Raw genomic sequence first — 14,833 nt, forward strand, 5'->3', positions numbered from 1 at the left:
AGTACCGAGTCCAGTGCTATCACGCTGGGATGCAGCGTCAGTTTTTCCCCATCTCCTAATAAATGAACAAATAAATGAATGAAGACTTAGGTCGCTATGTGCGCTCTGTCATTTAGTAATTGTATAAGCACTGGCAAATTGCCTAATCTCTATGCACCTTAGTTTCTGTATCTTTAAAATGTAGACAATAATTATTCATTCATAAGCTATTTTATAGGTTAAGTAAAACGCTAGTAGAATGTCTGGTATGTAGTATTCATGGCTTTATTTTCTTTTTGTTTTACGTTTTAATTCATGTCAGTTAATATGTATTGACAGCAAGCCTTTTCCAAACACATACTGTTTTCTATTCTCTACCCCAAGCACATACTTAATAAATATTTACTGATAGCAATAAAAGTTTAATGTGCCTGGGAACAAATAAGTAGCAATTATCTAACCTAGAGGCTGCAGTAACAAATAAAAGAAAATCTAATTATTAAAAACAAAAAGAAAAAAGGAAGAAAGTGAGTTGTATAATAATTCTAAGAAAAATACTTCATAACAATCTTAGAGTAAATATTCAGATAAATTTGAAAATAATTATCTTAAGATATTAAACTTTGTCCAAAGAATAAGGTTACATAATTGGTGTTTGGTAAAAGACAAAAATCAGCCAAGCATGGTGGGGCACTTATGTAATCTCAGCACTGGGGAGTCTGAAGGAGGAGGACCGTGAGTTCAAGACTGGCCTGGACTACATAACAAGACCCTGTTTCCAAAAATAATCAAAGGTTGTACATCATTTATTTGTAGAAATAGATAATATAGCTTCACATATTTTCTAGACACTCTAATAGAACCCAGTGAAGTCTCCTTTAAAAATAACTTCAACAGGGCCAGGGATTTAGCTCAGTGTTCTGCCGCCTGCCCACAAGCACAAGGACCCGAGTTCAAAACCTGGTACCAAATAAATAAAAATTTAAAAACCTTCAGCTATATAAATGTGATGCAGCTACTACCACGTAGCAACTGTGTCTCAAAAATTCATCAAACTGTCCAAAGTTAAACAATTAGGAAGTTCCTACTCAATCCTGTCTTTATTAAGTGTACATTTTGAGGAAAGATGAGAAATTTGATTAATAAAAAATTTCAAAAATCATATCCAAAACCAATGAATAAATGTGACTAGAATCAGCCCTTTTCAGCAGGGCCATCTGTGCCATCTCCTTGTTGGCCATAATTACCGGCACATCCTCTCATCCCCAGAAGCTCAGAGAGCCCAGAGGCTGTGTCTTCATTGACGAACCATCCACTTAAGTGGTGCCTCAGTTCATGAACTTAATTCTGCCCACAATTCTGGTAGCAAACCAAATTTCTCACAAGCCAAATCAAATCACCCTTTTTTTTTTTTTTTGGTACCAGGGATCGAACTCGGGTCCTTGTGCTTGCGAGGCAGGCGCCAGAACCACTGAGCTAAATCCCCAGCCCCAAACAAAATCAAATCAAAATCAATGGTTAGACCAAGCTCTCCATCTTCCTAGAGCTAAAACTGAAGGGACTTGTGATAAAGAAATATCCCAATCAGTAGAGGGGTCTAAAAGCTAGCTGGTTATAGTCACTATTACAGTCCCTAAGAGCAGTCAGTGTCTGGATGTGGCTCTTTCCCCAACCTGCCTTTCCATTCTAGTGTTCATGCTTTGGTTGTACGTGCTTTCAACTCTTAGAAAAATTTGTTTATTCTTGCCTAGGGGCTGCCAAATTCCACATGAGTGTCCAGATGGAAACAACAACAAATGTGCCAGACTCCTTTTACCAGGATCCACCAGATCAACCTTGAGAAGGGAGTTCATAACTACTGAACTCCAATATGATTTCTACTCAAAGCTCCTTAGATCAGCTCTCTGAAGAAGGGCCCTGACTGTGGTCTCCCCTACAGTGAGCTCACCCTGCTCAGCTCAAAGTAGCTAGGTGGAAGCTTTGCCCATTCTCCCTTAACTGCAGTTAGTTAGGGATAGCTCTTAAGAAGGGGGAATATTAAAGACAGCTACATTAGATAGAAATTAATAAACAGTCAGAGAGTGCTAGGCCCTCAAGGGAGTCAGTACAGAAGAAGAGAACACATCAAAACTGTGGCTGGGGCCTGGGATTTAGCTCAGCAGTTTTGCCGCCTGCTGCGCAAGCGCAAGGACCCGACTTCGATACCCAGTACCAAAAAAAAAGTGCGTATGTCTTTAAAAAAAAAACAACAAAAAAAACTGTGGTTGAAGGTGCATCTGAAGAAAGCAGGACCTTGAGATTAAAGTCATAATGCCCAGATTTACATACTTCCCTAAGGGATAAATGGAAGCTTGAGATTATACTGTGAATGATACCACCCTTTTGGAATTTATCATAGAAGTAGACTATTACCTCAGTGGGGGTGGGCCATTCTCTCTCACTGACTAAGACTAAGACTGATGATACCACTGCAGATTATAGATCAAGGGAAATGATGTCACCCATACGCTCCTGCTAGGTGCCCTGCTTCACTATTGGATCAGGATTAGCTAAGCAACTATACTTGTAATCTTATTGGCTGATTATAGTTTGACCCTCGTTGTACCCACCTCATAATTGTGCCTTATAAAACATTCTCAGAGAGATGAACTCATCAGCAACCTGCTCAGGACCCTCCTGTCTCTCAAGAGCTATTCCTATTCCCCAATAAACCTTTTCCAATCTTTAAACAAAAACAAAAACAAAAACAAAAAAACACAAAAAATTCAATAGTTGGGCTCAATGTTGACCTTATTGGGAAATTTGATTTGGTTCATTATCACTTTGGTTTGCGACCTGAATCATGGAAAGGATTATGTTCATGAACCGAGGTGCCACTGTAATTTTCTCAGTCAAAATCAGTTTTATTTTCTCAACTATTTGGGGCTGAAAGTATATATTTATCTTTCAGTCCTTAATCTATTTCAAATCTCATGTCTAACCACTGACCATGTTCTAAAACTTCTCTGATAAGAAAGATTGGCAGTTATTTCTTATTTCCTTTCTTAAGCCTCAAAACAGAAAGGGAAAAAGAAGCCCTAAATGTAAGAACCACAGTTCAATCATTTGTTTATCACTGGAAGAAGGAGCCTCTAAATTTAAAAATAGTCCTTGCCCAGAGTCAAGTTATCAAAATTTATTCTCGTCACTGCCAACTAGCCTGGTGACATCAGATAAGACACTTCCCCTTTCTGCTTCAGTTACCTGATCTGCACCATGCTTGGGGAAGTGGGCTATATACTGAAACACCTTTCAAGGCTAAAATTCTGTAATTGTCTTTTCTTTAAATCTCACATTATAGCCAGAGGAATAACAAAGAGGTATTTATTACTTTGTTTGCAGATGTTTATATTACTTCATAATCACCTCACAGTTTGCCATAAAATCTATTTTAGCCCTATGTGTAAGATTTAATGTCCTAAAGCACCATTTTTCTATTATTTCTTCACTTAAAATTATGAGCAATGTCAATTAAGTGAAGTTTTAGTCTAGATCTTCCTGAATCACCCTCCACTGAAATACCTTTCTACACATAATCAAACTTTCCATGCCAGTCAACTGGATCACTCATAAATATGTAAGTGTGTGCTAGGCTTTCTCATCTCTCCTCTTTTGCCCATTATATGTATGGCTTTCTTCTGTACCTGGAATGTCATCTTCATGTCTTGCTACCCTCTGAAATTTTACCCTATTCGTAAATTAGATCTCCTCAAGAGTCAGTCTAAATACTCCAAACTAAAGTGATTTGTCTTGTGTCTTAACTGTAATAACAGGGAAAAACTCGTATTAATCACATGGGAGAGTTGAACTCACAGGGCCTCAAGAACAGAGAGCCTTCCCAGTTTGGGCACCATGTTTGGGCACCATTGCTATTTTCTCCCAGCCACCACATTGAAGCAGTGAACAGGTACCCAGGCACTGGCTCTGGTGCTTTCCCTAGAACACATCTGCCCTGTGCCCACAACAGAGGCTGATGCAAGCTTCTGGAACTCTCCAGCTAAGAACTCTCTGGCTCCTGTGCAGAGCAGGGTAAAAGAACTGCCATCCGGAGGAGAAACCTTCAATGAAGGAAAGGTAAGACTCTACTGATACTACCTCAGTTTCCTCACCCCTGAGGTAGGGTAATTCCAAGGAGTGTTACGTGGCCTTCAGAGGTCTACAGAGAGATGGAGCTGCAGATGCCCACAGCTATACCCACATGGGAGGATTCCTCTTGATAGCGCCCCCTTCTTCCATCCTGCTTCTCTACTCCTCCCTCGCTGCTTTGGAGATCAACCCTTACATAAACCATTTGCACCCCAGTATTTGACTTGGGGTCTCCTTCTGAGAGAACTCTATAGGTTTTCCATATATTTCATTTTTTAAAAAATCGTTTTTCTTGGTTTGGTTATATAATTTAATTTTAAAATTTTACTTATTTATTTTTTGGTACCGGGGATCGAACTCGGGACCTTGAGCTTGCAAGGCAGGCAGCGGAACCACTGAACTAAATCCCCGGCCCATAATTTAATATTTTAAGACTGTACTTTCATTTATGCTTTCCAAATTTATCAATATGTATATGTGCATTGTATCCTTTTACAGTTTTTAAAATATCTTACTTGGATTCAGGTTATTACTTTATTTTCATTCTTACTACTGGTTTTTTGCTCATTTCTTGTTTTATTTATCATACTCAAATATCTATTTTGTCTTTTATTGATCCTCATTTTTTATTTTCACTTATGATTGTCTGTTACTCTTGTTATTTACTACATTTTTAGCTTTCTGAGAGGATAAATGCTAAATTTATTTATTTTCACTTTGTCTGAATTTTTAATTAATGGATATGAAATTGTATGCTTTCATCCAGATATTGATTTAGGATCACCAATTATGATGTAAAGTATCTTTATTGCTTATTAGTTTTAAGTGTTTTTAAAATCTCCATTGTGATTTACTAAGATGTATTTAACGGCAATTTAATATTTTATTTGCAAAAGTATTGTGTTTTATTAGATATCTTGGGTTGTTGATTTTTAATTTTAATTATTTTTACTAGACTAGTAGACTACTTATAACAAAGAATAACAATTCTTTAAAGTTTCTTAAAACTTCAGGCCAAGGTAATGATATATTTTTACAAATGACTGAAATAGGTGTTTACAAATTATACCTTCTTGACTTGTTAAGGGAATATTTCTTTAAAATATCTATTGACCCCCAAGCATGATGGCACAGGCCTGTAATCCCAGCACTCAGGAGGCTGAGGTAGGAGGAGCACTGTGAGTTTGAGTCCATCCTGGGCTAATAGTCAGTTCGAGGCTACCCTGAACTACATAGAAAAACCCTGTCTCAAAAAACAAACAAACAAAAACAACAATAAAATATCTATGAACTAAAAATATTCATCAAGGCCAGGGATTTAGCTCAGTGGTTCCGCCACCTGCCTCGTAAAAGCAAGGACCCAAGTTTGATCCCTAGTACTGAAAAAAATTAAATAAATAAATAAAATAAAAATATTCATCAAGTTCGAGGAATTTTACTACTTTTTCTCTGTATAATCTCCGAATTCTTACTTGTCAGATTAAACTATCCCAACAGAATTATTGATTTAGGATTTTGATCCTGTAATTCTGCCATCTTTTTTTTTGGTACCAGGGATTGAACTCCAGACTTTGTGCTCTCGAGGCAGGTGGTGGAACCACTGAGCTAAATCCCCAGCCTTGCCATCTTTGCTTTATACATAGTATTTCAAAATTCCAGTTCATTGGACATGAACTGTAATTGTTATATTTTGGTTAAGTGATCATTTTATCATTAAGAAATATTTCTCTTCATCACTTTTCATATACTGACTTCATCAATGGTTCCAAGTTTGGACTTCCCTCTATATATAGGACTTGGACATTTAACTTCTCTCTATGAAAATGCTGAGACCTTAGTCTCTTAGTCATGGATTTAACGGTCTCAAATCTGGTTCCTTCTTATATGTTCCTTTTCTGTTTCTGGTGGTAAGACATCTGCACTTTACTTTCTTGTTTTGGCTTCAGAGAGGGAGACAGAGGAAGAGGAGTTGATAATATATGTATGTATATATACATAGCAGAAAGGGATACATATGTTTATGTGTGCACATAAACACTTGCAGAAGAAGAGAATGAACACACGGAGTGTGTGAATGGAATATTCCTCTGTTCATCTTCCTTATTTCTTCTTCTTTTTTTTTGCAGTGCTTAAAATTGAACCCAGAGCCTTGCACATGTTAGGCTAGTGCTTTACCACTGAGATATATCCCTAGCCCATCATTCAATTTTATTTTAAGACCAAATATCACTCAGTTGCTCAGGCCAGCACTGCAATCCTCCTGCCTCAGCTTCTAGAGTAGCTGCGATTTCAGGCATGCCCCATCATACCAGACTCTTTCTGTGATCTGCACTATGAAGTCTATCTAATCTTTTTTTAAGCAGAAAATTTGATCAGTGGCCATTTCTGTTCAATTTCTTGAAATGCAAATATATTTATTTAATTTGAAATTAATTTTCCTGAACAATTTAATGAATATCCTCCTTGCTCTCCTGTGAAAATAGCTCCAAAAGTTCTTAAACAAGCTGCTGACGACCATTTTGTCCTGTCACCAGAATGCCTGTCTCCCTCTGACAGTGTTAGGATGCACTTCTATGAGAGGCCATGGTGACCACTTGCCACTTTTGGAAATGGTACCTGGGATGATGCCCAAGCTTACATTAGTAGGGGAATGTATTAATGTGCCCTTAAAACATTTTTTTATAGCCTAGCAGGAAGAAAAATTACTTTACTCTCATGATTTGCTTTATGTATTGCTATTATCATTGCTAATTATAGCTTCTCAATAAAGCATTTATTTCTTAAGTGCCTTCACTTTACTTTCTTCGTAAAATTTATTTTTTTCTTTCAGGAAAAATTTTTTCTTATCAAAAATTTATATAATTTAATTAGATAAAGGATATGGATGAATGATCAGAATAACTAATGGCTTGGATAAATTAATGGTAGATAGAATGGTTAAATTAATCCCTAATTTATTTTCTTTAATTATGTTTGGACTAAAAAATTCAGGCTTTTTCTTCCTAAAATTAAAAAAAAAAGGCTTAAGAGATTTAAATTTAGTTTAGCCAGACACATCTGCTTATATTTTTAACAATTTTGAATGTGCTTTGATAGATTTTCTTTCTTTCTTTGTCATTTAGATTATAATTTATGGTTTCATTTCACAGCAGTTAAATATTACAGTCACTTTTAGGGAATGAAAATATTACTATAATCTAGCTACCTTATATTGTCATACATGAATCATTTAGAAAATTTTAGGAATCTGTGCAATCACATTTCTTATAAAACACTCCCATGTCTGTATATTGTGTTGTGCCAAGGCATATATCTGTGTAATTTAGAAAATTGATATAACTAAGTAAAACAAAAGTAATTAAATAAGGAATGTTATGTAATATTATTGTGACCATGCAACTTGAGGAAGACCTACCAAAGCAAATTTTATTTAAATGCATCTTCTTATATAATATTTAGCAACACTTTACATAATACAATAGGCATTAAAGATAAAGCAGATCATTCACAAAGAAGCAAAACCAAACCAACAAACAAAAATAAAGTTATCATTTATTCACAATTTATTATCAACAATTGCAGATAACGAAGAACATACATATTACTTTCTCATCAAGATTCAGTGTTGTTGTCTCAAATATATTTTTAAAAAGGATTTTTCCCCCCCAGTACTGGGGATTGAACTCAGGACCTTGTGTTTGCAAGGCAGGCATGGCACCACAGAGCTAAACCCCCAGCCCTAAAAAGGACTTTTTTGGTATCAGGAATCAAACTCAGGACCTTGCACTTGTGAGGCAGGCACCAGAACCACTAAGCTAGATCCCTTGCCCTCTGAAAAGGATTTTTAAAGAAACACAATGAGATGATTATTTTAAGATTACATTATAAAGTTCTAGAAATGGCATAGCTTGGTTTTATTGATTTTCCAAAGCAGATTTACATACACTTAAAAAGAGGTTTTGTGAGTCAATGTACTAGATAATTTGGCATACAGATTACAAAAACCTTTCCTTTAGCATGTGCCCCTCTGACACTTGCCATTGAAATCCATCTAATCTTTTTTTTTTATTTAAAACACTTTTTCTCTACTTTTTAATATGAAAACTTTTAAATTTGTATAAAATTTTCATGAATAGGAAAATAAATGTCCAGATATACTTCATCTAGATTCATCAGTCACTAACACTTTACACAGTGGTTCTCTTTCTCTCTGTCCCCATATATAATCTTTATATATGTATGTATATACACATATATACTCTGTTCGTTAAAAATGTATATACACTTAGGTTTTGTTGGACCATTTAAGAATTGGTTGTAGGCATCACTACATTTTACCTCAGCAGCAGTTGTCCCATACAAACACAGCATGATTATCACAGCCTTATGATATTGCTAGCCAATATACACCCATATTTATATTTCTTCGATCATCTCAGTCTTATCCTCTACAGCTCTTTGTTGTTTGCAGTAGTGGGGATTGACCCAGGGGCCTTCACACAGAGGTACTTCCCCAGCCCCTTATTTTTATTTTTAAATTTTGAGACAAGGCCTTGCTAAGTTGCCCAAGCTAGGCTCAAACTTGGCCATTTGCCTGCCTCAGCCTCCCAAAGTGCAGAGATTTCAGGCATACACACTGCACCAGGCCTATGATTGGTGTTTGATTTGTTGTTGTTGTTGTTGTTATTGTTGTTGTGTACCAGGGATTGAACTCTGGACCTTGCGCTTGCCAGGCAGGAGGCAGAACCACTGAGCTAAATCCCCGGCCCTGTTGTTTTTTAAAATCTAGGATCCAACCAAGAACCATGAATTGCATCTGATTGCCACTTCTTAGTCCCCTTTTGTCTAAAATTTCCAGACTGTATCTTTTTTTTTTTTTTGGTACCAGGGATCGAACTCGGGTCCTTGCGCTTGCGCAGCAGGCAGTGAAACCACTGAGCTAAATCCTCGGCCCCTCCAGACTGTATCTTTGAAGAGTCCAGGCTAGTTGTTTAACAGAATTGCCTAATGTAAATTTGTATTTGTCTATATCGGTTAGATTCAGACTGAACTTTTACTGGGGCGGGGGGGGGGGGGGGAGGCGGCAAGATGCCATTTGCACAATGCTGTGGCTGTCCCTTCATCTCAATGCGCCTATTTCAGATTTGAGGAAGTGCTGGGCCTTCGGGATGCCTCAAGCGTGGGTGTGCTGCGGGGGAGGAGGGGGTAGGTGCTCATCTCTGTACCCGAACCTCAGCTCCCCAAATCTGGGCAGTGCGGAAGGCCCAGGGAGCAGGAAGCTTCAGTCTGCACAGTTCACTGCCGGGGGTGACTGCAGGCTCAGGCACTCTTGCTGAGCACGAGGGGCAGAGTAGGAACTTCTCCTTCGCACCAGGTGGCCAGCCAGCTCCTCAGCCAAGTCACTTATTGCTGTGCCAACTGTCTGTAGGTGCACCAAGGAGGTGGAGGGGTGTCAAGGGGCGGGAAAGGACATAGCGCAAACTCTCCAGCCATTCCCGCTGCTCCTCGCTGGAGCAGGTGAGGACGAATCTCCGATGGTGACGATGGTGAGACCCGCTTTCCAGAGACTTCCTCAGACGCCTTTGAGCAGCTCTCCAAGTACTTCGTGTCCCTGCTCCTTGCTCCCGAGAAAAACCTGGCCCTGCTTGAAGGCATCCAGGGGGTTCTTATAATAGAGCAGCCTCTGCTCCTGGGGACCCAAGCAAACAACCTTTTTTCTTGAACGGTTCTCTCTGCTCCCAAATCCTGCCCTACTTTTGACTGGGCCAGGGCCAGGGCCACATGCCTTCCCAAGGAGTGGTAGGAAGCACCTTTGGACCAGTCTTCTCCATGAAGCCTTGTTTGAGGTAGTTCCTGGTGATGAGAGGCATGGGCTCAGCCTCTGGGCGGTCAGGAAAGCCCATTTTTAGGCTGCTCGGAGGGCGTCGAACCAGTCCAGGGTCTTGTCCCACTCTCGTGGTACAGGAACAGGTTCCGAGGGTGGCTCTCTCTCCCGTAGGTGATCTGCAGCCCATGGGGTGCCCTATCTTCTCTGTCTGGAAAGCGGCATTCAAGTCCTTGATACTGGTGACAGCTTTGGGCCTTTACCCTACTCCTTGGTGTAGTACCTAAGGAGGCCTTCTCTCGCCAGCAGATGAACCTTCTCCTCAGGTACTGTCCGTTGTCCCCGCCATGCTTCCATAGGGTTCCTTCTCGGTTACCGGGCAGGGAGAGGGGTTTCCCATCAGCCATAAATTCCTGACTCTCATACTTAGCTCGAATCCATTGCTCCTTGAAGAAGGAGCAGTCACTGGCCTGGGGGATGTAGTGGAAGGCTGGTGGGACTCTGGCTTCGAACTTGACCTTCACACGGAGGTTTCCACTGTGAGTTATAAACTCCACAATGCCATCGTCCCAGAAGTCAAGCCACACGGATTTGACTCTGCTCATCTCAGGAAAGTTGTGGTGGATGCCAGAGCAGTGCAGACAGATGAAGATCCCCAGTTTGTAAGAGGCCCTATTGGGATCCGGGAGCACTGCAGCCTGGCTACCAAAATCCATCTAATCTTTTCATCAGCAGTTCGTGATTAACTGTCATTAATATTAAATTATCTGATAAAATGTCTATCAATTTATATAGATTTTTCTAATTTTTTAGTGTTTTTTATCTTTTGAGAAAAATTGTTGGGCAGGGGATGTAGCTCAGTGGCACAGCACCTGCCAGGCAAGAGGCCCTGAGTTCGATTCCTAGTACAAAAAAAGAAAAAGATAGAAAAATTGTTATTTCATGTGTTAAAATTTCTAATCTAGCTTTAGTTTATGTTCCTGCTTTTGTTTTCAAGGAAAATGGTCATTTTCTGTGAATAACAAAAATAATCACTTTGTATTTTAGCACACCCCTCCAATTGTATCATTGGCTCTGTTTGATCTTCAAATTTTGGTTGTTTCCCAGCTCAATTGCCCATGAACTGGAGACTAGATAAAGAAGATGTGGTTTTCTTGTTTTTTTTTTTTTAATAAAATGGAGTACTACTCAGCCAGAAAGAATGAGAAACTATGCATATTTATAGCTAAATGGATGCACACTGAGGCCATACTTTTAAGTGAAATAAATAGGACACACATGTAAATACCGAATAGTTTCTCTGGTGTGAGAAACTGAAAGTGTAAATGAGGATCAAAATGTGTAAAAAATAATGTGAAATAGGAAGAAAAGGTCCAAAGGGAAAGAGGAAGGGAATGTTGAAGGGGTAGGGGAAAGGAAAGAAAAGAAGGGAAAGGAAAAAATATGAGAAAAGGAAGAAATGGAACCAAAGTTTTTGTAAATAAGAAGGGGTGGAGGGGTTGAAGGAGGGCAGGGGAATGAGGAAAAAAAATAAGAACCAAGCTATATCTGGGCCAGGGATTTAGCGCAGTGGCATTGTGCCTGCCTCTCAAGCAAAAGGTCCTGAGTTTGATTCCTGGTACCGGAAAAAAAAAAGCAAGCAAGCAAACAGAGAAGAACCAAGCTGTATCACTGTATCACATGTAACACCTTCTGTGTTGGCGGAGTGCTGAGCAGCAGAGAAAGAACCTCTCCGGGATTTGGAGTCCTGACACTGGAATATAGCAACATGAGGAGGAGAAGGAGGGAAGTGGGTCCCCAGGACCCAGGAAGGATCTGAGTTGAGAATTGCAGTCCACAGGGAGAGCCAAGAGAGAAACCTCAACCAAGAAGAGGGAGATGGCAGGCGGGGCGTGGGAAGGGCAGGTCAAACCTCCAGACACATAGTGACTACTGGTGACCCCTGAGGCCTCCACAGAAAAATGCACCAGTGGAACGGAGCAGTGAATGAAGTGGACTGCAGTGGCTGGTGAGTTATTCAAATTCAGACATTACCCAGGAGAGGGTGATTGGATGGTAGCCATCTTGGAGAGGAGCCAGTTGAGCTCAGAACCCAGAACAGCTACAGGCCAGCTTGACCTAGTGGCTCCTGGTGTTTTGGTGATTGTCCTGAGTTCAAGTGGGCAGGAGGCCAGGGAGCAGAGCTCAAACTGGCAGGAGGCACAAGGACTGTGGCAGACTCAACAAATCCAGGCACAGCCTCATAGCCCCACATCACCCTGGACTTGGTAGAACTAAAGGTCCAGGGTTGCTGGGATTATCCACTACCCCACTATAAATCAGTGCTTGGCTCACTGGGATTAAACAGCTCGAATCTGGACTCTGTCTGCCTGCATTGTCTACCAGTGATAGCAAAGGCATACCTTGAATTGGACTTTTTTTTTCTTTTTTTCCTTATTTCTTCTCTTCTTTTCTTTTCCTCTTTTTTTGGTTTTCTTGCTCTGTTTTATTTTTTTCTTGATTGTTTGTTCTTGTTTTTATATGAATATGAACATAGTTTCAACTTCCTTTGTTGTAGTTATTCTATTCTGTTCTTGTTTTTATTTCTGCCTTCTGTCTTTCCCTCCTACCTTCTTCACCACTTTCCCAACGTTTGTATGATCTTCCTTTGTCCTCTAGCCTTGCTCCTAAACTCTTTTTTTGTTTCTCTACTTTCCCCCAACCCATTCTAAATCTTCTCCCCTTAGGGTAAAATCACCATATCGAGGGCTTATTTATTGCATTAATTATCTAGTTCATTCTATTTTGTTCTATAACCACAAATCTAGTTCAGACTGTTAAATGTGGCAAATTAATAGTTACCTCAGTTACCTCAGGGCATCTGTAGGTCTCATCAAACTAGAGAGCCAACTCCAGGAACCACTAAAACCATTAAAGACTTTCATTTTTACAATTCTGTTTATCTAGAGCTACTCCTGGTGCCCAAATCTGCATCAGTCAGTGCTTACTAGAGAAACAGATTTAATACAAGATATATAAGTATATACAGATTTAGAAGAGTGGCTTAGCCAGGCTTGGTGGCTCATGCTTATAAAACTAGCACTCCAGAGGCTGAGGCAGGAGGATCACTATGAGTTCAATGCCAGCCTGGACTACATATTGAGACCCTGTCTCAAAAAAAAAAAAAAAAAAAAAGATCGGTTTAATTGGCTGCCCACTGTTAGGTGCAGAAAAGTGCAACAGAGCTGTCTGTGCCCTGGAGATATGAAGGATTCAGTCGAAGGCTTGGAGCTCACTGTAGCATCCCCTGCAAGTCCATTTCGGAGACTGAGGGTCTGTGATGGAAGCCAGGAGATGATGCCCAAAGTGAAGGTGAAGACTGGAGCACCTCTAAAGAAACAGAAACAAGCCTTCCTTCTTTATTTCCCTTCTATTCCATTCAGGCACCAAGCCTACTGGTTGCTGTCCCTCACACCTAGGCTGAGTCTCCTTTTTTTCCTGTTTTTTTTCTTTGCTTTTCCTTTCTTTCCTTCTTTTTTTTGACATTTGGTCTTGGTACCTCCTGAGTGTTGAGATAACAGGAGTGTGCCACCACAGCCGGCCACAGGGTGGGTCTTCTGTCTTTAGTAAATCTCCATAGCCACAGGAAGAACTATACTGCTCCACCCTAGGGAGGACTATCACCCATCCTAGGGAGGATTGGATCCAGAATGGTATAAAAGGGAAAGGGAGCAGTCAGGCTCACTTCGTTCCTTCTGAAGAGCTCCAGTCTTTGCCTTCACATACATACATACATACATACATACATACATATATATATATATATATATATATATATGTACGTATATTTTAGGTATAAAATACATTTACATTTATCATTGGGTGTTTGTACCAGAACATGATGTATCTTAGTTTTTATTTTTTCTCCCATTACCTGTGCACCCTTCACCCCCTCCACCCTTCCCTATTTACACAGTTTGATTCCATTTTTTTTTCTTTCTCATAATTTTTCCTTTCCCTTCTTCCCTTTCCCCTTCCCCACCCACCATCCCTTAACCCTTGGACCTTTTCTTATTTCAAATTATCAATTATTCATTTTAATCATTTTCATCCTTAATTATACTTTTAATTTCTCACACTAGAGAAACTATTCGGTATTTACACATGTGTGTCCTATTTATTTCACTTAAGAGTATGGCCTCAATATGCATCCATTTAGCTATAAATGTCTCTAGTTTCTCATTCTTTATGGCTGAGTAGTACTCCATTTTATAGAAAAACCACATCTTCTTTATCCAGTTTCCAGTCGATGGGCACTTAGGCTGTTTCCAAGCTTTAGCTATTACAAACTGTGCTGTTATAAACATGGGTACACATATATCGCTGTGGTATGATTCTTTGAATTCTTTGGGGAAGATTCCCAGTAGGGGAATAGCTGGGTCAAATGGGACCTGTAGTCCTAGTTCTTTGAGGTATCTCCATACTGATTTCCACAGTGCTTGCACCAGTCTACATTCCCACCAACAATGGAGAAGGGTTCCTTTCTCTCCGCACCCCCGCCAGCATTTGTTATTTGTTGATTTCTTGATAGCAGCCAATCTTTTTGGGGTGAGGTAGAATCTCAGTATTGTTTTCATCTGCATCTGTCGAATGACCAGTGATGTTGAACATTTTTTCATATATTTAATTGCTGTTTTTACTTCTTTGTCTGAGTAATGTCTGTTCATTTCTGATGCCCATTTTTGAATTGGGTCTTTGAATTTGGGGGGTCTGATTTTTTAAAGTTCTTTGTATATTCTCGATAGTAGACCTTTGTCTGAGGTACAGCTGCTAAATATTTCTTCCCACATTGTAGATTGTCTCTTAGCTCTGTTGGTAGTTTCTCTTGCAGTGCAGAAGCTTTTTAGTATGATGAGATCCCAGTTG

General features: G+C 39.6%; 1 pseudogene; it reads right to left on the reverse strand.

Annotated features, from left to right (window-relative positions):
* Window positions 1-9,503: 9,503 nt before the first annotated feature.
* On the reverse strand, window positions 9,504-10,644 carry LOC101712849 (arf-GAP with dual PH domain-containing protein 2-like; annotated as a pseudogene).
* Between the last annotated feature and the right edge of the window lie 4,189 nt (window positions 10,645-14,833).

The sequence above is a fragment of the Heterocephalus glaber genome, unplaced genomic scaffold (assembly GCF_053883595.1).
Source record: "Heterocephalus glaber isolate CG9 unplaced genomic scaffold, H.glaber_assembly_v1.0 deba00001538, whole genome shotgun sequence".
NCBI classification, from domain to species: Eukaryota; Metazoa; Chordata; class Mammalia; order Rodentia; family Bathyergidae; genus Heterocephalus; species Heterocephalus glaber.